The sequence below is a fragment of the Drosophila willistoni genome, assembly GCF_018902025.1.
Source record: "Drosophila willistoni isolate 14030-0811.24 chromosome XL unlocalized genomic scaffold, UCI_dwil_1.1 Seg142, whole genome shotgun sequence".
Classification (NCBI taxonomy): Eukaryota; Metazoa; Arthropoda; class Insecta; order Diptera; family Drosophilidae; genus Drosophila; species Drosophila willistoni.
The window spans coordinates 1,933,348-1,955,240 of NW_025814053.1; the positions used below are offsets into that span (position 1 = coordinate 1,933,348).

Below are 21,893 nucleotides of genomic sequence, written 5' to 3' on the forward strand. Positions count from 1 at the left end.
TAAAAAAATATACTTATATATATATTTGTATGTACATATTTATTTAATTAGTCCAATCCAACTCTCCCATCGCGAAATTTTCTCAGCCAATTGTCAGATGCAGAAGAGTTTCATTTTACTCTCCTCCTTTTCGGATTTTCCGCTTATCCATGAAAAATATGCCAAAAGCAAAGCTTTAACAAAAATACAAAAAGGAAAAAAACAAACGAAACGAAACGGAAAAATATATATATACGAAAAAGTTTCTATCGTAAAGTTTTTAATTCTGTGCACGCTTCGAGCAACATTGCTCGACTATCGTCGTCATCTCGCTCTCGACTGCATTCGAAAATGTTGGTTATTGTTATTGCCATTGTTGTTGCTGTTGCTGTTGTCCTTCATGTTTGCCGTTTTGCTTATTACTTTTTGCCGTCTTCATCCTGTTTGAACGTCTCTCGACTCACTTGAATTCACTCAATTCTCTGCCAAATACTCTCTCAACGAGACATTTCTCATTTCTGCTCAGTTAACAAGAATTTTGAATACAAAGTTATAGGTACTATCAACCAGACTTCTCATTAAAATTATCGTCAAAACAATTGCCAAATTATATATATAGATCATATGCCTAGTGAATGGGATAACCTTTACAACCAAAGGCAAATTACGTTTTCTTAAATTTTAAAGTATGCCCAAAGTTGGGAAAACAGTTTTCAAAGGGATTGTGATTAATAGAAATGTTGATTTTAAACATTAAATCCTTTCTAAGGGTATGCAATGTCTCGGTATATATTCACTGATTTTCCACATTATTTTACCCCAATGTTGCAACGCTTTTGGTTGTAAGCTGTAAGCATAATTTAATTTAAATACTTTTTAAGCGCATTAATTATACATACATACATTTGTGCATATAAAAAGTGAAAGACCAAGAAAGAGATGGCAATGTAATTGTTTCCCTTACACCACTCCCTCCCTCCACCCACACTCCACACTGCTTTGCACTTGCCTATTTAATAAGATAATACGCGGCGGCAAATGCAAAAAATAATCATAATAAACAAATAAATAAAGCAACTAAAGTGCAAATGAAATGAAATGACATGTGAAATGCTTTGTGGACTCCAATTCTGACTGATTTACTTCACTCCGTTCCACTGAGACACACAACCCCAACAAGACAACTCTCTCCCTCCCTTCCTGTCCCCACCAGCCTTTAGCCCTTTCAGCGATTAGTGTCACATGAAAGGGCAACATAACGGTACACAATAAATTGTATAAAGTGCAAAAATATTGCTGTTTATTTCATTTGTGAACTTATTGTCATCGTAATCATCATCATCATTATCATCATTATCGTGTCGTCGTCCCTCTCTCTCCATCTTTTTCTCTCTCTGTGTGTTCCCCATTGCCAACATTGCCTGTTTTACCCCCATTGTATGTTAAATATAGGGAAATGTGTGACGGGAACGAGATGGATAGGTGGCATTGTGTGTGTGTGTGTGTGTGTGTGTGTGTGTGTTTTTTTTTTTTTAATTCTATTTATTTAACAAATTAATTACATATAACAGTGAGGCAACATACAGTATACGTACAATACATTAAGATACAATACGTACACTACAGTAATATACAAGAAAAATGACAAGAACTGCTGCGGGACGGCCGAAAGGTAATGCTTCACAGCAGTCGAGTTGTTTTTAATGCCGTACCTCCACCCCTGCCCTCCGGCGTTCGGCTAATCGCAGATCGCGCATCGCGTTAGCTGCGAAGGAGTTTACCGCGTCCCACTTACGTGGACTCGAGATCATCTCCTCTATCAGGTTATCAACTGTAAGGGTGGTACCCACTTCTTGGAATAGCACTTCCCGTTCGCCAGAGAAGCGATTGCATTCAAACATTACATGCTCTGCATCTTCAATGACGCCGTCCCCGCAGGACGGGCAGAAGGGGGATGCGTCGTGTCCGAAACGGTGTAGGTAATACCTAAAACATCCATGCCCACTGATGAATTGCGTAAGATGGAAATTTACGGCACCGTGTTGCCTACCAATCCACGCACGTACATCTGAAATCATTCTGTGGGTCCAACGCCCCTTGGAGGATTGATCCCACCTCTGCTGCCAGGTGGCTATACTTCTCCTTCTAGCGTCAGCCCTCTTCTCCCTCCTAGATGGCCCATCCTCAAGCAAAGATGCTACTAGTCGAGCTTCCTCTATCTGTAGCTCGATCGGAACCATTCCCGCAATAACCAGTGCGGCGTCGTCGGAGATGGTCCTGAAACCGCAACATACCCTGAGCGCGCTGAGACGATATGCTGCCCGGATACCTCTGGTATAGCTCTCTGTCTTTACTGCATCTGCCCATACCTGTGCCGCGTAGAGAATGATGGATGTTGTAACGCTAGAGAGTAGCAGTCTTCTTTCTTGTCTGGGGCCGCGGGTGTTCAGCATGATTCTCGCTAAAGCCCTCGCTGACTCCAGAGCCTTTGCGTGCACATGCTCCAGATGTTCTCGAAAGCATAGCCGCGTATCCAGCCAAACTCCAAGGTACCGAATAGCCCGCTTCGAGCATATGATAGAGCCCTGTACACTGACCGATGCCGTCTCGACCCGTTTCCTGCTGCTTATTAGGACAAGCTCCGTTTTGTGCGCTGCTAGTTGTAGGCCCACCGAACGCAGCCACTCTGTGATGAGCAAGATCGCCTCGTTCGCCAACGCCTCCGCTTTCGCGACTTCTTTTGCCACTATGACCAGAGCTACATCGTCAGCATATCCAACGGTTTCGCAGCCAGCCGGCAGGTTCAAGCGAAGGATCCCGTCATACATAATGTTCCACAACAGCGGCCCCAAAACGGAGCCTTGGGGTACCCCTGCGGAAACCGAGTATGATGATTGGCCGTTTGTTGTGCTGAAGCACAGTTGCCTGTCCTCGAAGTAGCTCCAGATAATTGCGCGTAGATACTCTGGGACTCCAAAGTTATATAATGCATCCAAAATGCATCCCCAGTCTGCAGTATTGAAAGCATTTTTAACATCTAGCGTGACAATCAGACAGTACTCCTTCGTCCCAAGCTTCCATCGAGTGCCTTCTATGGCTGCCGCGGCTATACTGACAACCTTGCCAATGGCGTCGACCGTCGATTTGGCTTTGCGAAATCCAAATTGATTGGATGATAGGTCCCCTCCGGCACTTATAGCTCTGTGAAGCCGGGTACATATAAGACCCTCTAGAACTTTCCCCATAGTATCCACCAGGCAGATGGGCCTGTAAGATGAGGCCGTTCCTGCGGGTTTCCCTGGTTTCGGGATCAGAACCAATTTTTGCCGTTTCCAGATCGTGGGGAAAACTCCTTCATCTAGGCATTTATTGTATGTCTCCAAAAATGAGTCTGGGCGCAGCGCCATTGCCAGTTTGAGGGCCCGGTTGGGGATGGCATCTGGTCCTGGTGCCTTACTCGGCTTTAGTTGGCTTGTTGCGGCCACGATTTCCTGTATTGACACAGGTTCAGTGACATAACTTCCTGTAGCTGGTGTGGCGGGACGTCTACTATGGAGTGAGTTATCCTTACGCGGGAATAATTCTGTGACTATGGAGCTAAGTTGCTCCGCTTCTAAAGGTGTGTGATTTCTATTTGCATATATGCGCTTTACGACGATTTTATACGCCTTCCCCCAGGGGTCTTGCTCTGCTGAGTCACATAGTCTTAGAAAAATTTCCCTCTTAGTTGCCCAAATAGTGTGCTTTAATGTCGTCCTTGCCGAGCTAAATTCGTGCTGCAGCTGCGGCCAGTTTTCAGCATCACGGCGTCTAGCCCTTTGGTATCGTCTCCTGGCTGCAAGACACTTTTTTCGCAAATCGCTGATGTTTTGATTCCACCAATATACAGACTTGTGGTGCCTTGTGTATGCACCACATTGCTGCATGCCCGCATCGCATGCTCTCTCGACCATTTTGGAGATACGGTGAGCCATACCCTCTGCTTCATCCTGTTCCCAGTCGCAGCTATTGAGTGCCGCTGTAAATTCCTGCAAGTTAAGCGTGTTTATCTTATATTTTTTATCTTGAGTATCATTAGCATTTGGTGGGCGGCCAGGTTCTTCCACTGCAAAAACGATGGCCTCGTGGTCACTTGCAGTATAAGTATCGCTTATTTTCCATGACGACGATGGATAAAGGCCGCTGCTGGTGAAAGTGAGATCTATTATTGATCCCATTCCTGCGCGCCTGAACGTAAATTGGGAGCCGCTGTTTAATAGGACAACGTCTGCGGCAGCAAACGTCTCTAAAAGTACACGCCCTCTTGCATTGGTAAAGGGGCTGCCCCACTCTACCGCCCACGCGTTGAAGTCGCCGCCAACAATAACGCGGTTGTGGTTTCTTATATCCGTAATCAGATCGTCCAATGACTTACTATAGCCTTCCAGCGAGAGGCTTGGTGGCAAATAGCAGCTGTAGACCCAGAAGTCATTTATATGAGCACGCACAAAATGCTCAGCTGCCCACACAGAATACTGCGAGCAACGCTGCGACCGCACGTTGCACGTCCAGATAGCCGCCTTGGATGAGAGGCTCCTGCTCCAGTTGCTGTCCTCGCTACACCTATAAGGTTCGCTAATTAACACCGCGTCTGTGTTTAACTCAAGCACTGTTTGCGTTAGCAATGCTTGCGCCGCCTCGCAATGATTTAGATTTATCTGTAAAAATCTAATCTTCTTTGTGGTGGGACACCGTCTTGGGACTTTTCTTGGTCCATGCAGGGCAATTCTGGCCGCCGGAAACGTGGTCCAACTGGTCAAGGCCCTTTTCTAGGCACAAAAAACATTTAGCCTTGTTGTGGCACTCTTTTATCTTGTGGTCGTTCTGCCCACATCTCAGGCACCACTTGCTTCTGTCGACTCGCCTATTGCATCTGGCTGCGATATGCCCAATTTCCAGGCACTTATAGCACCTCACTGGGGTCTCATTTATGCGGATCCTGCATACGTTAAAAACTACTTTAACGGTACCAGCTTTAAGCAAAATCTCCGCCACGTGTGCTGGGATACACAGAATGGCTTTCTGAGTCCCCGAGCGCAGCGGACGCAGACTCTTTACAGCATCATGGGGTAGATTTATGCTCAGTTCGGCAGAAATCGCATTGATTATCTCGTCTACGGTAGTTTCATCGTCCATGTCTAGAATCTCCAGCCGGGTACGGTGGGTGAGGGTATGGGCTTCTGCCTTTCCATTCAGTGCCACATCGATATCTCCTTTAATCCGCTGCAAATTATCGGCACTACCCTTGATCTCTAGAAGAAGGTCGCCCCTTGCTGTTTTTCTCACTTTTTGGACACATTCGCCAACGGCTTTGAGCTTTGCATCCTCGCTCCGTGTCACCAGTTTTAGGATGTCACTATATGACATGTCGCCCTTCTTTTCGACGATGATAGCATTTGGTCGCTGCCTCTGCTTTGTATGCCTTCTCGGTTTTGGAGCTACTACGTGCCATTCGGCACCGCCAGCAGCAGGCTCTTTTGCAGTACTGATCTCACCAATATGTGCACTTTTTTGCTTTTTTGCTGGCACATAGCTTTGAGTCACCACTTCATCCCTTGGGCGTTTAGGAGAATCGCCGATTGGGGGCTTACCACGGAGTCTACTCACGGCCATGGCCACGCCGGGCGCTTGATCTGACTCAGCAGACTTTCTCTCATTGCAGACGGTCAGCTGGCCGTCGAACACCTTTTGGCACAGGAGTTCTTGCAGCTCCTTCATTCTCGTGATGGCTTGTTTGGTGTTGACATTGACGTGTCGGACGGCCTTTGTCATGAACACCTCTACTAAATCCCCGAGGAGCTTACCCAATTCGTCGAGCTCAGGGATATTCGATGCCAGTGGAGCTACCGGTGCCGCATCCGAGCACTCGACTCTTTGCGTTGACGCTGGTGACACAATTAGTTGCTGGCCATTCTCTTGTGGAGCTGTAACCCGGGGCGGAGTCCGGCCCAGACGTGAGCTCTTCCTGAAAGCAGCCTCTTCCGTTGCCTCAGCAGAATTCGCACCAACCATACTAGATTGGCACTACTGAGACAAGGTTTAACAGTCAGGCGCTATCCGTTACTTTAAAATTTGAATTTGAATTTTCAAATTGGCGCCCAAAAACTCCCTGGCGCCCTCTGTCAGATACAAGGGCCCGACCCCTGCGTTTCCCAACACTGGCCTTGGTCAGCTGACAAACGATCGGGGAAGAAGAAGCAGCCTCTTGCAGCAACAAGAAATGTGGAACGGCCTGGGGAAATTTGCGGATAATTCCACGACACACTCACACAGGCAGGAGTCCAGAGGATGAGAGGCGGGAAAACCAGTAAGCAAGAGAGAAACGCCGCCCCCCCTTGGCCCAATGACCGGTCCAAACTTATGGGGATACCAAACGAATGATTTGGCCAGCACCGCGTTGAGGCGCAGACACCAACAGTGGTACGTAGCTAGACACTCCGAAGCAGGTCCTAAACAGATTCCACGATTCACAGATTCTTTGGAGGCCGATTTTTACACTCAAAACTGGGAGCATCCGCAAAGACAACCTGTGTGTGTGTGTGTGTGTGTGTGTGTGTGTGTGTGTGTGTGTGTGTGTGTGTGTGTGTGTGTGTGTGTGTGTGTGTGTGTGTGTGTGTGTGTGTGTGTGTGTGACCATGACTAAAGGCAGAGGTAGCAAATTACACAATGAAAGGGGATGACTCCTACCCACCATGAGCATAAGCACTCGAGTGGCAATGTTACCTTTATATTCTCTTTTTTAAGCGACCTGAGCCGCTTACAATAACGAGACCTAGAGAACGCTGAACAATGCTAAATGTTACCCCCGCCCACATTAAGGAATCTGAACAACAAGAATTCGAATGACTTGAGATTTAAACTAAAGGGGTACTTATACACCATTCCCACCCCCACAACCCATCCATATCCCTTACAATAAATACCTTATGCATACAAGTGTACCTAGATTGGTCTTATAATGAAAGAATGTTTTTTCTACACATTTTAGTTTCTCGGGAATGTTATGTGGATCACCTTAACTACTTAAACTCAAAATGTTAATATTGTGTATGCGTTTTCTTGAAGGGGAAAAAGGGATGGGGGAGGTGGTTATATTTCTTTTCATTCAATTGGGTTTTCTTCAGAGTTTCCTCTTTTGGTCTAATGTGTCTTTAATTGCTTAATTGCCATCGGCTAAAGCAAAACTAAAGTGGAGTGACGTTGCTGATGGATTAGACTGGTGGTGGTGGTGCGCAATACACTAATTGCCAAGTTGCCTATGAGCCGACAATGATTATTTGATTAAATGACAGCAACTAAGCTGATTATGTGCACGTAATGCAATCCCCCATTTCCCAATCCTCTCACACACACACACATCTCGCATATGCCACGGATCCATGGGCATGTCGCACTCAACAAAACGGCTAATCAAAATGAGTGGGGAAAGCGACGGTTATGGGAGGGGGCAGCAATCCGACAGCTTCTATCTTCTCGATTGCAAATTGTCCAGGTCGGATATCGCAAATGGCGTCACTCTATTTGGCTTTTCACTGGCTGCAACGGCTGGTGGTGTCAGTGCTAGTTCAGGTGAAGGTTATTGCAAATAACCTGCTCCCCTCACAATCGGATACTCACCACCAGCTCCTGTCGAGAGTGTCGGGGGGCTATTGATGTCCCTATCTGATGCACACGCACTCACTCACCACCCACTTGTTAATTAATGCAATTCGAGCCAAGCCAGCCGAGCCAGAGTGAGCTCGATTCCTACCTGTAAATCCGCTGCACTTAATGGAATAGGAAACTAATTTATGATATTGACACATTTGAATATCGACTTAATTTGACAGCTTCTGTTTATAAGCACTTAGTACACATATTAGAAATTTAGTTGCCATCAGTTATCAGAATCTGTTATCAATTCAGATTCTGGTTCGATTTCCTGATCCAGGTCTTGGTCTAGTTCTACATCGACTTCAGAAACTTGATCCAATTCAGATATTTGCTCAGACTCCAACTCCTGTTCTTGCTCTTCACTCAAAACCTGCTCCTCCCCCTGCTTCATCAGTTCTTCTTCATATTCCCTAATGCGTTCGTGAACCTTTTCTGTCACAGTCGTTATAAAATCAATATCCGATCGAACCATATTAGCGTGAGATTCGAATAAGAGCATCTTACAATTTGCATCCGTTATATTGTCACGCAATTTCATTATCTGACGCTCATGTTTCTTCAAAGCCTCCAACAGATTGATCCCGTGGTCGTTGGACGAATTGGAGGAAAACTGCATGACATTCTCCTCCCCATTTTCCTCCACCTCGGTGTCCACAGTTGATCCTTTTTCATACTGGCTACCATCAACGTATTCCCTTACCAAGTTCTGGGCCACCCCAGAAATGTCGACTGACGATAATGATCCACTAAGTTCTTCCTCGCTCATTTTGAATATTGAAAAATTTTGAATTTTGAAATAAAATTAATTTTTTTTATTTAGTGAACGTGAGTTGCTGTCGTTAGATCTGTATGATGAATGACTATAATTCCAATCTGTATGTCAACAGCACAATTTACAACGCCATCTTATATTGTGTTTGAATCTTAAATTTCATAAACTTCACAAAAAATAAAACAAAACCTACTGGAAATGTCGTTCAGCTTGCTTTTGCTCCTTTGCACCACTTTAAGGTGCTGTTTATTATGACAAAAAGCTGATTTCTTGTTTATTTTCCATCAATTGCATAAGAAATAGATACACAGGCCAATGGAAGTTGTATTTGAACTTTTACCAGGTACGCATTTACGGGAGCTACAGGTAAAGAGACTTTGACGATAAGTTGATGCCAATTGCAAGTAGTTTTTGAATTCATGTTCGTTTTTATACCCTTGCAAAAAGGGTATATTAATTTTGGTCAGAAGTGTGCAACGCATAGAAGGAAGCATCTCCGACCATATAAAGTATATATATTCTTGATCAGCATGACGAGACGAGTTCAAATAGCCATGTCCGTCCGTCCGTCTGGATCAACGCAAACTCCTCCTAGACCGTAAGAGCTACAGAGCTGAAATTTTGCATGTAGGCTTGTATATACTGCAGGCGTTGTATATCTCGGATTCAGCCGGATCGGACCACTATATCATATAGCTCCCATACAAACGGCAAAGTCACGAACAGTGACTTTTCTCAATAACTTCATTATTTTGTGAGCTATTGTCGTGAAATTTAATATTGGTGAGTTAATAACACATATTAACTACTATGACAAATTTGATCAAGATCGGGTGACTATATCATATAGCTCCCATAGGAACGATCTTTCGAAAACAGTGACTTTTGTGAATAACTTCGTTACTTTTGACGCGATTGCTTTCAAATTAAACATTTGTTAGTTTAATATATCTGTTAATGACTGTGCCGAATTTGATAAAGATCGGGTGACTATATCATATAGCTCCCATAGGAACGATCGGTGGAAAACAGTGACTTTGATCAATATCTTTCCTATGCTGAGATTGTAGGCCGTTCATTCGCAAACTTTAGCCTTTTTAGAAAAAACGTTTTTCCATTTTGATGGCTATAGGTAAGGAAAAAGTTACCAAAAAAGTTGCAAGGGTATACAAACTTTGACGCGGTCGAAGTTAGCCCCGGCCCTCTGGTTCAATAAACCGTTCGCTAACTAAGCCTGTTTTCGCTTTCAAACCAAATTACTCGAGCTCAAATCGTTATAATGAAAAGGTATTGGCCAATTCACACATTAAAACATTGACATTAGAACTCCATTAAATATTTTTCTATTGTTCTTCAATATGTTGAGAACAACTTCAGCCTTAATTGATTGAATCAATTGAATGTTGCCATAAATTCAATAAGCAAAAACATAAATTTAATTAAAAATGTTTATTGAAAAGGATTGGCACTCAATTATAAAGTTTTGAACTAATAATGTTTCATAGAGACTGCTGAAAGACAGAAACATTAAAATCAAATGAATTCATTCAAACTGCATTGAATTGAATGAGTGTCAAGTATTCAATGACATGAATCACTTTTAATATATGCTTGTATGTATGTATCAAATTTCTATAATATGCAACCCGCTTAAATGAATGTCCATGAATTGTCAAATTGTCAATCCAAATTAATATTTTGCAAAATACTATGACATTCGTATAAATTTGCATTTTTTTTAAACCAACAAACATGTAAAATAATCAGAAATGAATAGAGAAAAATTGGCCAAGTGGAAGAAAATTTGTTTACAATTAAATACTAAAATCACAATTTGGATTCAAAATGCATTCGAAACGTAACAACTCAACTTCTCAGACTCAAACTAATTAAATTTGATTCCCTTTAATTCAATGGTTCTGTGACTGAGTCTCACTCATTCACTCGAACTCGATATTCATTCATTTGGACATGTTCTTTCGAATTGATTTATCTGTCAAATATACAGCTCTTTAGAAAACGTCGAATAGTAAAATATTAGAAAATTTAATAAGAATTAACAATCAAATTGAAAATCATGCGGAATCGATGTTGATTTCCGTTCGAAAACCACTCGGAAATGAGAACAGACCTAAAAAGCCTCTCGCCGTTAAAAAACAGTTGGAAAAGGCTTTCTTATACCCTTGCAGAGGGTATTATAAAATTGGTCAGATGTTTGTAACGCACAGAAGGAGACATTTCCGGCCCCATAAAGTATATATATTCCTGATCAGCATGAGAAGCTGAGTCGATATAGCCATCCCAAAGTTTCAATCTAATCGGTTAAATAGAACACAAGTTACAGTCAATATAAATCGGCTCTGCTCAAGCGCTGCCTACTACGTGATTGGTCGAAATAAACAGAGCAGCAGACCACACACACACACGCACAGACGCAACGCTACATAAACTCTATGTGTGGTTTGCTTAGGGAATGAGGGAAGAAAATTGTAGTAAAAAGAGTAATAAATTGAATGTTTTGCTGTGTATTGATGAATTGAGTTGCAGAAATAGAATTTTGAACATGTAAAAATATTATTGCCAAGGACTGCAAGGGTAGCTTCTTTGATATTTTTTCAATATAAAGGGAAGCGGAAGGAAATTATGCGGCCAATTCTGCTCGGCACAGCATAGTTCTGATTTTCTTCAACTGCCTTGTCATGCGAAGTATCTTTTGATAAGGTAGATACAGATACAAAGGAATAACTAACTAATGCAAATTTCTTTTTCCCTACACACAATGTTCTCATTTCAATTGTATACTTTTTTATTTTTCACTTTATTTAATTTTCTTTTAAACTGCAATAGAATTAAAGTTCAAACAGGAACTCTTCGAGTTGCGACATCGTGTCGGACCAGGTAGTTCAAAGAAGAATTAAAGTTGCGGGGCCAAATGTCCTTTCTCAGTTGGTTTTGAAGGTGCAACTCTGCTCAAAAATTGAATTACAGTCGTCCGACGGTAGCCAGTCTTCTGGCATTAAGCTTTTCTCTGGACCAAGCAGTAAGTTTTTTTTGGAATCAAGGTTCAGACAGGTTCTCGAATCCAGTGAGGAGTCTCCTCTGAGTCTTGTAATTTGGCGATGTTTTATGGTTATAAAACTCCCGATCTCAGCTACCATATATGAGCTTAAGAGAGAGCTTAAAAGTCTGCTCAAAATTCTGCCGCGCCTAGCCACGTTGGGCTAGTCAGATCTCATAACAGAAGTAATGACTGTGCCATGTTTGATCCAACTTTTGATCGAATGACTTTATTACATAGCCGTCAAATACACATACGATAAGCCGAACATTAGATTTCTTATACATAACGGTTTTTTTAATTTGACGGTTTTTAATTAGTTTAAGAGCAACTGAGAGACACGAGGAACTAAAAATTTGTGTAAAATAATTGCAACAATTAATTTAGCAACAAATGCTTAAAACTGTTTGTTGGAATTTGTTTAGATTGCGACCGACTTATAATGGTTTGCATGATACAAAGGTTCACGGGTCTGTATACAAAGGTTCTTTAAAACCTTCCAAAATTGTTTATTAGCTGACTCTGAAATTGCAAGGACCAAGGACCCTAACTTCAACGATAAAACAAATTGAGAATTACTATTGAAGTCAATAACCTTATTGTGCATACGCTTTCCCATATAATCAGAATGGAACAGCCCTGATTGTCAGAAGGATGATGACGATGAATCCGCTCATGTGGCCTTTTCTTTGTCGTCTAGCAGTTCTATTTCTATTTTTAGGTTTTGCAGTTGACCTTTAGTATTCTGTTCTATTTATATAGGTAGGTAGGTGGATAAGTGAGTTGGTCGTTAGCTGGGTAGGTCTCCACTAAGTCTACTCTAAGTGATGATGATGTCCTTCACGGTAATGATCTGTGCTTGTCTTTTGCTTGATTGGCTTAATTGGTTTGCTTGTTTCTTGGCTCATTTAAATTGTTTCTTGTTGTTTTGGATTTGATTTGGTTGCAATTGCCATACAGTTATGATAATGTCTTGCACTATTTATAGTCTGTCATTTGAATGGCATCTCAAACCAAAATCCAAATCAGACACATGCAGAGAGGGAAAACGCAAGACAAACGCATGATGGCCTGGGGTGGGGGTAAGTCGGTCTGGGTGGCACATTTAGATGGATATTCGGACAATCGTAAACAAATTTCTTCTTCCCCTCCCCCCTAACACACACACACACACAAATAGACACACTTTTACTACACGTGGCTGACATTTTGTTTAGGTTTTGCTCCGGGTGCACGTATGTATGTACATATGTATGTGTCTAATTACATACTGATTTATTTTTACTATTTCGAGCAACAAATTGCCAAGTAAATTTATATGATTTATTTACAAAACGAGAAAGAAAGAATGTCTGACTTTTCCAACTACAAAGAAATATAATGATGCATTATTTTTTGCTCATTCACAGATTTGTTATAGATGTTTATTTCCACTCAGATCACTATTGAGACAACAAAAAAAATGCACTAATATTTTCGAATTTATTCACTAATGATTTTTATTATAGCAATATGTATACATAAAAGCTCGTTAATTTTCGATATTTCAGATATCACATCAAAATTATGCTTCACATGCGGAACGATTGGTTCTAGTCTACGGCATTTTGTGGAGTCTTGGAAAACACAAATAAAAAAAAACACAGACACACTCGTTTTAGTAGGAAACATTTTAGACAATGTAAAATAATATTTTAAATCAGCACAACGAGCAAAGTGAAATAAATATTTTCATTACTTTCCGTGTGGTTTTTGAAAGTAACAAATAATTGCCAGTTATTCAAAATTTTACAATAACATACAATATGTTCAAATTTTTAAATGGTATTTAATACGAGGATCCCTAATTTATCAACATGATCATATTTATAAAAAAACGTATCGCAATTCGTTCAAATTGTATGGAATTTTCACCAGGAGAACATAGCCAATACGATCTGATCTGAGGTGTCTATTTTGGAATACCTTTGATTCACCTATGCCATTTCAAATTTTTATTAACCGTTTACCATCTATCTTTCCCCCTTTTCTCTTTCCCTTTTTAGCCATTTCTTTTAATGGCATGGACCACTTGCTTTTATTTGCACATTTTTAATAGTTGGGTGAAAAAGTGTTTGATGGGTTAATAGTTGTCTGTGCGTGTGTGTGTGTGTATGGCTGGAGAAACGAATGGGGGGTCGCAGGATAGAAATTAATTTGATTTATTTATTAGCTGTCTATTATTTGTTTATAAACAATAAAAGCCAAAAGAATGCGCATTTGAGGCTTATGAATATTTTAAGCGGCAAAGCAAAAAGGCAACAAACAAAACCAACCAACAAAATTATTTTTATGGCAAATATTTATCTAACAGCGTTTTAGGCAAAAGGCACACAGCGCTGTTGGGTCTAGAGGGGGTGCTGCAGAATTCGGGGGGTGTGGAAAGCGGCGGATGGGGGTGCTGGAGTGCTGGGTTCCCCTTGCTGTCAAAGGCAAACAAAGCGTCGAGGTCGTTAATGTTGAAATTATTAATGTGCGTTAATTACGCTGCCAGTGGCGTGCCAGAAAAAGAAAGAGAGAGACAGAGAAAGAGATAAAGTGCGAGAATCATGTGAAGGCGTGATCGACACACGGCGAATTTCCATCTGCGATTGGTTTTAAGTTTTTACCATATGCCTTATACCACCCAACTTCAGTTTAACATACATTAAATGTGACGCGAACTTGCTCCAAACTAGTTACGGTCTACAATAGACGAACACTTTGGCTATGCTTTACATACATATACACATTTCATAAATGGCCTTCAATATCCATATTTTACATTTACCTTCAATCTAAGCGTTAAAAAACTACAAACATTGTACGCTTGAGAAAAATTTCACGCTTGTTTTATCAAAACAAACCGTTAAGAAAACAGCTGACACGGAAATTCGATAAAAATTTAAGGGCTTAAATAATATCGATATATTTCTTTGATTCCTAATATATAGACAATATACTTTTACCATTTAAACTGAGTTTTGTTGTCAAAACCTTTTCTACTTTATGCCACGATGGGCCCAAAGTGCACCCTTCAAGGAGCGTATACGTTATTTCGGAACCTCGTTGAGTATTTTACTTCCAATTTTGATCAACGCATTAGGAAGCTACAAACAATTTTTCAAAACAAACAGTTGTCTTTGAAATTCGATGGTAAGTGCAGTGATTGAATAATATCGATATTTTTGATTCCTTCTATCCATACCTTATAAAAAGCGTGTACCAAATACCAAAACAAAGTTCTGTCGGGCTCAACATTTCTTAATGTCAATTGGCTGTCCCTGAATTGTGTAAAGAGTATCATTCAAGTCTGTGACTTTGAATTCATTTCTATTTTGCAACTCTTGTTTCATTTTACACAAAAAGGTTTTGACAATTTTTTGTTTAATTTCAACTTTCTACCTCGCTCTCTCAGCAGGGTTAACCTTTAATAGCCTCACATTTTTTCACTTCAGACGCTTATCCAGGAAAACCAGAAGCCATTTTAAAATAGAAATTTCAATTTAATTTAAACAAAAACCAAAACAAACAAAAAAACTCCTGTTGAAATTTTTTCTGCTTCGTGGATTACGAATTTTGCATTTTATTTAATATTTTGATGAAGTAAAGTTGTTGCTGTTGTTGTTGGGTAGGTGAAAATGAAGTAAGTCGTCTCGCCGACTTCGGTATACCATGCTCGAAGCGAAATAACAGATCAGCTCGCCTGTTGATGCTGATCAAAAATGTATACAGTTTACTTCTGTCTGTTACATACATTTTGGTGATTTTAATATACCATTTCACCCCACAGATGCATGGTATAATGAGGAAAAACTTAAGAAATTGCCAAGGCAACTTGATGGTAGAACGTTTTTCTTCATCTTGCCCTTCTTGTCGTGTTTTTTGTTTTCACATTTCCCTTTCTATAATCTCTTTTCGTGGCTCCATTCTTTCTCCATCTTTCGCTGTCTGCGGCCATTAAAAAGGTTAAACGCATCAAATTACAAATGGCAAGTTGGATCATCATTTGGGGTCATATGGTTGGATAGATGGATGAATTGACGCCAATAAAGGGCATTTTGTCGTACAAAGTTTTTGTGTGAATTTAATTGCGAATCAAAACAAATTATTTGCCCCGAAAAAAACAGCGAACATGCTTTTTTCCATTCTCCCATCTCTTTTCGGTTGTGTTTTTGTGTATTTTTTGTTTTTTTTGTTTTAAATAAATATAATCAAATTTAGACGTGCTAGAAGTTAATGAGCGGGCCGGAAATCATTTCCAGCGCCAGTACAAACAGAACACAAAAACACAAAGATAGCTGAGTACAAAAAACACACACAGACACACAGAAGAAAGAAAAAACCCGAAAAACAGAACCAAAATCTAAAATAATTTGTGTATTTCTTTGTTTTCATTGCGCTGCCTAAGTTAAGAGTAATTTGCTTGAAATTGAAGCACAGGCAAAAATTAGTGTGGCTGTTTTATATAGATTAATGTGGCTGCATATTGCTATGCATTCAGTGCTTAATCATTGAGAGAAAAAAGATGAAAAACTGATTATTAAAAAACTGTTCATTCACCAAATACATATGAAGATACATATTAGAGGAATTTTAACCTTAATTGCCTTTGAATGTTAAATGGTTAACTTTAATCAAAATGAATAGACGTGTTGATTTCTTTTCTAATGATCCATGATTCCAAGGAAGTAAAATCGCATAAAAAACACTAAAGTGTGTTATGTTGTTAAATATTGTTTCGTTAACTTTTATTATTATTTTATTATAAAGTTTTATTGCGTTTTTTTTTTGTTGTAATTTTCTATCTCTATTTTGGTTTGTTTTAGTTTTTCGTCCGGTTATGTTATGTTATGGCTTATGTATATTTCATATTTTATGCTGATTTTCTTTTGAACAGGACATTTCTCTATCTTTGTCTCCCTTCTCATTTTCATTCTTTCTTTTTCCCTCTCACACACACATTTTCTGTCTTTCGTTTCGTTCTTTCTGTCAGTGTTTGTGTGTGTGTGTGTATGTGTGAGCCTTAAAATGAATGCAGCACACTTGTGGCTCATGTTGTATTAATATAATCACTTTGGGGATTTTGTGGCTACAGCACACACACGAACACTCACATACACACACACACAACCATAAGCACACCCACACATAGACATAGACAACATCACTGACATGTTAAATAGATATTAAACTATGACTATGGCCCGTCCATTGCATACTTTTTGGGGTTGCCTTAGCTTAGTTTATGTATCTGTTAGTTTGTTGGGGTTTGCCAGGATTTTTGTTTTATTCATCTCTACCCTGTAGAATTTTTCTGGCTTGCCTTCTGCTTTTGTTATGCATTCTGACTTAAAGTTTCACACAAAATTGAAGTCAAGAAAAAATGTTTTTAAATTGTTTACAATTAAAATGCATAAAATTCAAATTAAAAATCAACATATTTGCCATTTAGCTTAAATTTGATTATGAATTTGCGGCAGTCCTTTCACGTTTACGTTTACGTTTACATAATTCATTCATTATCATTTTTCGGAGTCAATTCTACCCAGGACTTAGAGGGTATTCAAAAATTTCGCTTTCGTTTCGCTTTGAATCCCATTTTTGTGTTGGCTTTACAGTGTTCCTCATTTATTTGTGTATTGCTGTTGTTGTTGCTGTTGTTTTGTCATAATTTCGGCATGTTAATTTGCCGGGCTTATGGGTTTTGAGTGGCGTGCCGTGCGTCGTTGGTATCCTTGTCCGACAAGCAACAACAACAACAGAAATTCTCATACCCTTAGAGCCACCCGCATTGTTCTCCTTTCCACTTTTGCCACGGCCAAAAATAACACACACACACACACACACACATAGTTGGAGAGTGCGAGAGAGAAAGAAAGAGAGATATGGCAAAGAGGAAGGGAAAAAGCGAGGCCATCAAAAAGCGTAGCACACATTTGTGCGTAGCTTATGTAATGCTTGGGCATCTGATGTTGTCTGCCTTGACTTTGGATTGGGCTTGTGGGTTGGGGTCGGTTGTGTGGGCACGGGGTTTACGTTCGGGTTGGACCTGGGAAGTGAGGTAAGGAAACCTTGCTACGTGCACACACATTAGCTGCGCCACCAACCAATGCCTTCATCTCATACAACCTTACTTTCTCTCTCTATGTTTGTATTTATGTACATACATACATACATACACATATATGTATGTGTGTGTGTGTAACACTCGTTTCATACACACTAAAAAAAAATGTTACATTATATGAAGAGAGAGAGAGAGAGAGAAAAAAAACAACCTCAAAACGAAAATCGCTAGATGGAAATGCAATTATATGAAAAGAAAGCAAACGAAATAGTAACAACCGAATACACGAAAACGCAAGAAACAAATTAATAAAAGATTAATGTTGAAACAATCGATATGGGCTAAAATCGATAGAGAAATATCAAAAATATTGTTTAAATCAAAGTAAAACGTTTTCTTGATTTGTTTAAATCCACCAAATTGATATCGACTGCAATCGATTATTTATCGAAGTAGAAACTATAATTTCTCGCCATTTCTCTCAATGTATGTGTGCGGCGAGAGGCGTAGTAAGGGGGACATGAGGTTAAGTGTGAGCTTAGCTTTTGTCTCGATTCAGTTGAGTGTTTTTCCTTCCTTCTTCCTTTTTTATACCCTTGCAAAAAGGGTATATTAATTTTGGTCAGAAGTGTGCAACGCATAGAAGGAAGCATTTCCGACCATATAAAGTATATATATTCTTGATCAGCATGACGAGACGAGTTCATATAGCTATGTCCGTCCGTCCGTCTGTCCGTCCGTCTGTCCGTCCGTCTGGATCAACGCAAACTCCTCCTAGACCGTTAGAGCTACAGAGTTGAAATTTTGCATGTAGGCTTGTATATACTGCAGGGGTTGTATATCTAGAATTCAGCCGGATCGGACCACTATATCATATAGCTCCTATACAAATGCCAAAGTCACGATCAGTGACTTTTCTCAATAACTTCGTTATTTTTTTAGCCATTGTCGTGAAATTAATATTAGAGAGTTTATTAATATTAATTTATTAATATTTTTAGTTTATTAATATTAGAGAGAATATTAATATTAGAGAGTTTATTACGCTTGTTAACGACTGTGCCAAATTTGATTAAGATCGGGCGACTATATCATATAGCTTCCATAGGAACAATCGGTGGTAAACAGTTGATCAATATCTTCGTTATTTCCTAAGCCGTTCTTTCGCAAATATTAGACCTTTTATACAAAAAACTTGCAAGGGTATACAAACTTTGACGCGGTCAAAGTTAGCCCCGGCCCTCTGGTTTTGTTTTTTGTTCTGTTTCTTTTTGGTTTTTTTATCTTTTCTCTCTCGCTATCTCTTTCTCGTTTACCTTTTTGGATGCAGTTAATTCTGCAGTCATGTCCAAGGTTAAACCATTCTTTGTAACTTTCATTGGGGGATGGGGACGATGATGATCAGGCGTCAGTTCGCACTCGGTGGCTTTTTTTCGTTTTTCTTTCTTTTTTTTTTAATGCTGATGACATCCATAGGCCAAAGCATCTCAAAGGAGACTACTGCACTCAGTTGGCAATCTAGCGCAGGCGGCGCATCTGTTGATGATGATGATGATGATGATGATGATGATGACGATGACGACGACGACGACGAAGACTAAGAACTAAGTAGACGACAAAGACGATGAGGATGTGGATGAGGATGAGAATGACGATGGGGAATGAGGACAAAATGAGTATAATGGCGTCGTCGCACACAGTTGAACACTTTGTTGACTAATGATTTACAAAATATCCAGCTGTGTGTTGCCGTCACATGCACACACACACACACACGCACACCACAAAAAGAATCGAAATGGGAACGAGCTAAAGATATGACGCCGCTACCGCCAGGCTTTTGTCCTAGGTATTTCTATTGAAAGTAAATGGGCGTGGCAAAGGGGACAACGGCAAGACATTATCTGCTACCACTCCATAACCCACCCGCCGCCCTCAGTTCGCTCAATTTCTTTAAAAGTATACGACCAATATGTGTGGAAACCCTTTGACAGAATGAACTAGTTTACAATTCAATTGTTACTACGCCCATGTCCTGTTTAATGAAGGGGTGCGGGCTTGGTCGTTTGTGGAAGACTGAGCGGGGACTGGCATGTGTGTTATTCAGCTTTTTATCCCGATATGATGCCAATTACCATCTAATCGTCTATGACTCGGATCATATCCTTATTGTTGGTCTTCAATTAGAACTGCTCCAAGTGCAATCAAAAACTGTATGTACATACATATGTTTGTGTGTGTGTGTTGGGCGTGTGCTGGGTGTGTGCCTAACCATATCTATTCACATTATTTACACAAATTCTCTCAAACTTAATTGGTGATGGCTGAGCCCAGAAGCAGCCTCAACAATTGTGGGCATAAGTTTTGGGTTGGTCTCCTACGCCTTCGCCTCCTCCGTCACCTCCTTCTTCTCTTGCTCCACTATTCGTATATTCATTTTGTTTGCAAATGGTTACATGTATGTAGATGACATTGAGAGACAGAATGGTGAAGAATGAAAGGCGTGAGAGTGAGAGAGAGAGAGAGAGTGAAGTGCTAGGAAAATGTGAGCAATTAATTATTTGTCATTTGGCTCCTCCGGTATGGGTCTTTCCGTCTGTCTATGAGTGCTTGTGTGTGTGTGTGTGTGTGTGTGTGTGTGTGTGTGTGTGTGTGTGTGTGTGTGTGTGTGTGTGTATGCGAATAACGTGCAAATATCCCGAATATCATTTGAAGGCTCTTTAAGTTATTAGCACATAAAATGTATACATATTGTAATGAAGTAAGTAAGTCGTCTCGCCGACTTAGGTATACCATACACCAGTAAAGCAAATATTTCAACTTTATTAAACAAATGCATTTTCACATGCTTTTTACAAGCATATCTTAGTATCCCGCTCACTCAATCATACGAGCACCCTAGCGCCCCCACCAGCCAACGGCCAACTCCGGCCTTATAGAAAAACGTTTATATGCATAACTCGAATGTTTTTTGTCCGATTTTGATCAAATTTGGTATTTTGCTAGATATTAGTCTTAAATTTAAGTGTGCCAAATTTGATTGCATAAGGTAAAAAAATACGGGAGATAATCAAGTTTTTCAAATTACGGGGGCGGAAAAGGGCGTGGAAAAATTTTTATACATACAAAATGTGTGCATTTACTAAGCGAATATACATACCAAATATGGTGTCTCTAGCTGGAATAGTTTTTGATATAAACGCTTTTTTTAAATTGCGGGGGCGGAAAGGGGCGTGGCAAAAATTTGAAATAAACTTGATCACTCTACATACTACACGAGTCTACATACCAAATTTGGTGGCTCTAGCTCTTACAGTCTCCGAGATCTAGGTGTTCATACGAACAGACGGACAGACGGACGGACAGACGGACATGGCTAGATCGACTCGGTTGTTGATCCTGATCAAGAATATATATACTTTGTGGGGTCGGAGATGCTTCCTTCTGCCTGTTACATACATTTTGGCGACTTTAATATACCATTTCACCCTATGGGTGTATGGTATAATTATATCAATTGTTTGGTAGAAGGGGATCCGCGCCTCAAAGTATAAATCACATTATTTAGCATTAACCTTTCAACAACCTTTTAAATGGCACAAGTGCACTTTTCATTTGATGGCTTTCTTTAGTCCATTAGTTAATTAACTATTTTGCATAACAATTAGTAGACGGACCAGGGGTTCGATTGGTTTTATGGTTTAAAATCTAGTGTATTTATAGCGATTTGTCTTTCATTTAAAAAACTTACCACAAAAATGGCTTCCAAATTGAGCGTCGAGAGCTTCAGATGGCCAAGGAACTGTAACAAGAGAAAACGTATGCAGAAATAATGAAACATTATAGTGACGTTTTTATACCATACACCCATAAATGTATGTAACAGGCAGAAGAAAGCATCTCCGACCCCACAAAGAATATATATTCTTGATCAGGATCAACAACCGAGTCGATCTAGCCATGTCCGTCTGTCCGTCTGTCCGTCCGTCCGTCCGTCCGTCCGTCCGTCCGTATGAACACCTAGATCTCGGAGACTATAAGAGCTAGAGCCACCAAATTTGGTATGCAGTCTCGTGTAGTATGTACGCTTATCGATTTTGTTTCAAATTTTTGCCACGCCCCCTTCCGCCCCCGGAATTTACAAACAGATTTTCTTAAAAAGTATAACAGATAGAAACATCAAATTTGTTTTGTATACTCGTTTAGTTAGCGCGCAAAAAATAGTTGTTCCATCTTTTTGCCACGCCCCCTTCCGCCCCCGCAATTTACAAAAAACAGATTTTCTTAAAAACTATATAAGCTAC

The 21,893-nt window shown here is 40.2% G+C and overlaps 1 protein-coding gene across 2 annotated transcripts in view; it reads right to left on the reverse strand.

The window, feature by feature from the left end:
- Window positions 1-21,893, reverse strand: part of LOC6653150 (1-phosphatidylinositol 4,5-bisphosphate phosphodiesterase) — a 54,770-nt gene that overhangs the window by 20,799 nt on the left and 12,078 nt on the right. For both annotated transcript variants that reach the window (XM_047011624.1, XM_047011623.1), the window contains exon 2: window positions 21,341-21,391. The gene's annotated coding sequence lies outside the window, so the exon portion shown is untranslated. The remainder of the gene's footprint in view (window positions 1-21,340; window positions 21,392-21,893) is intronic.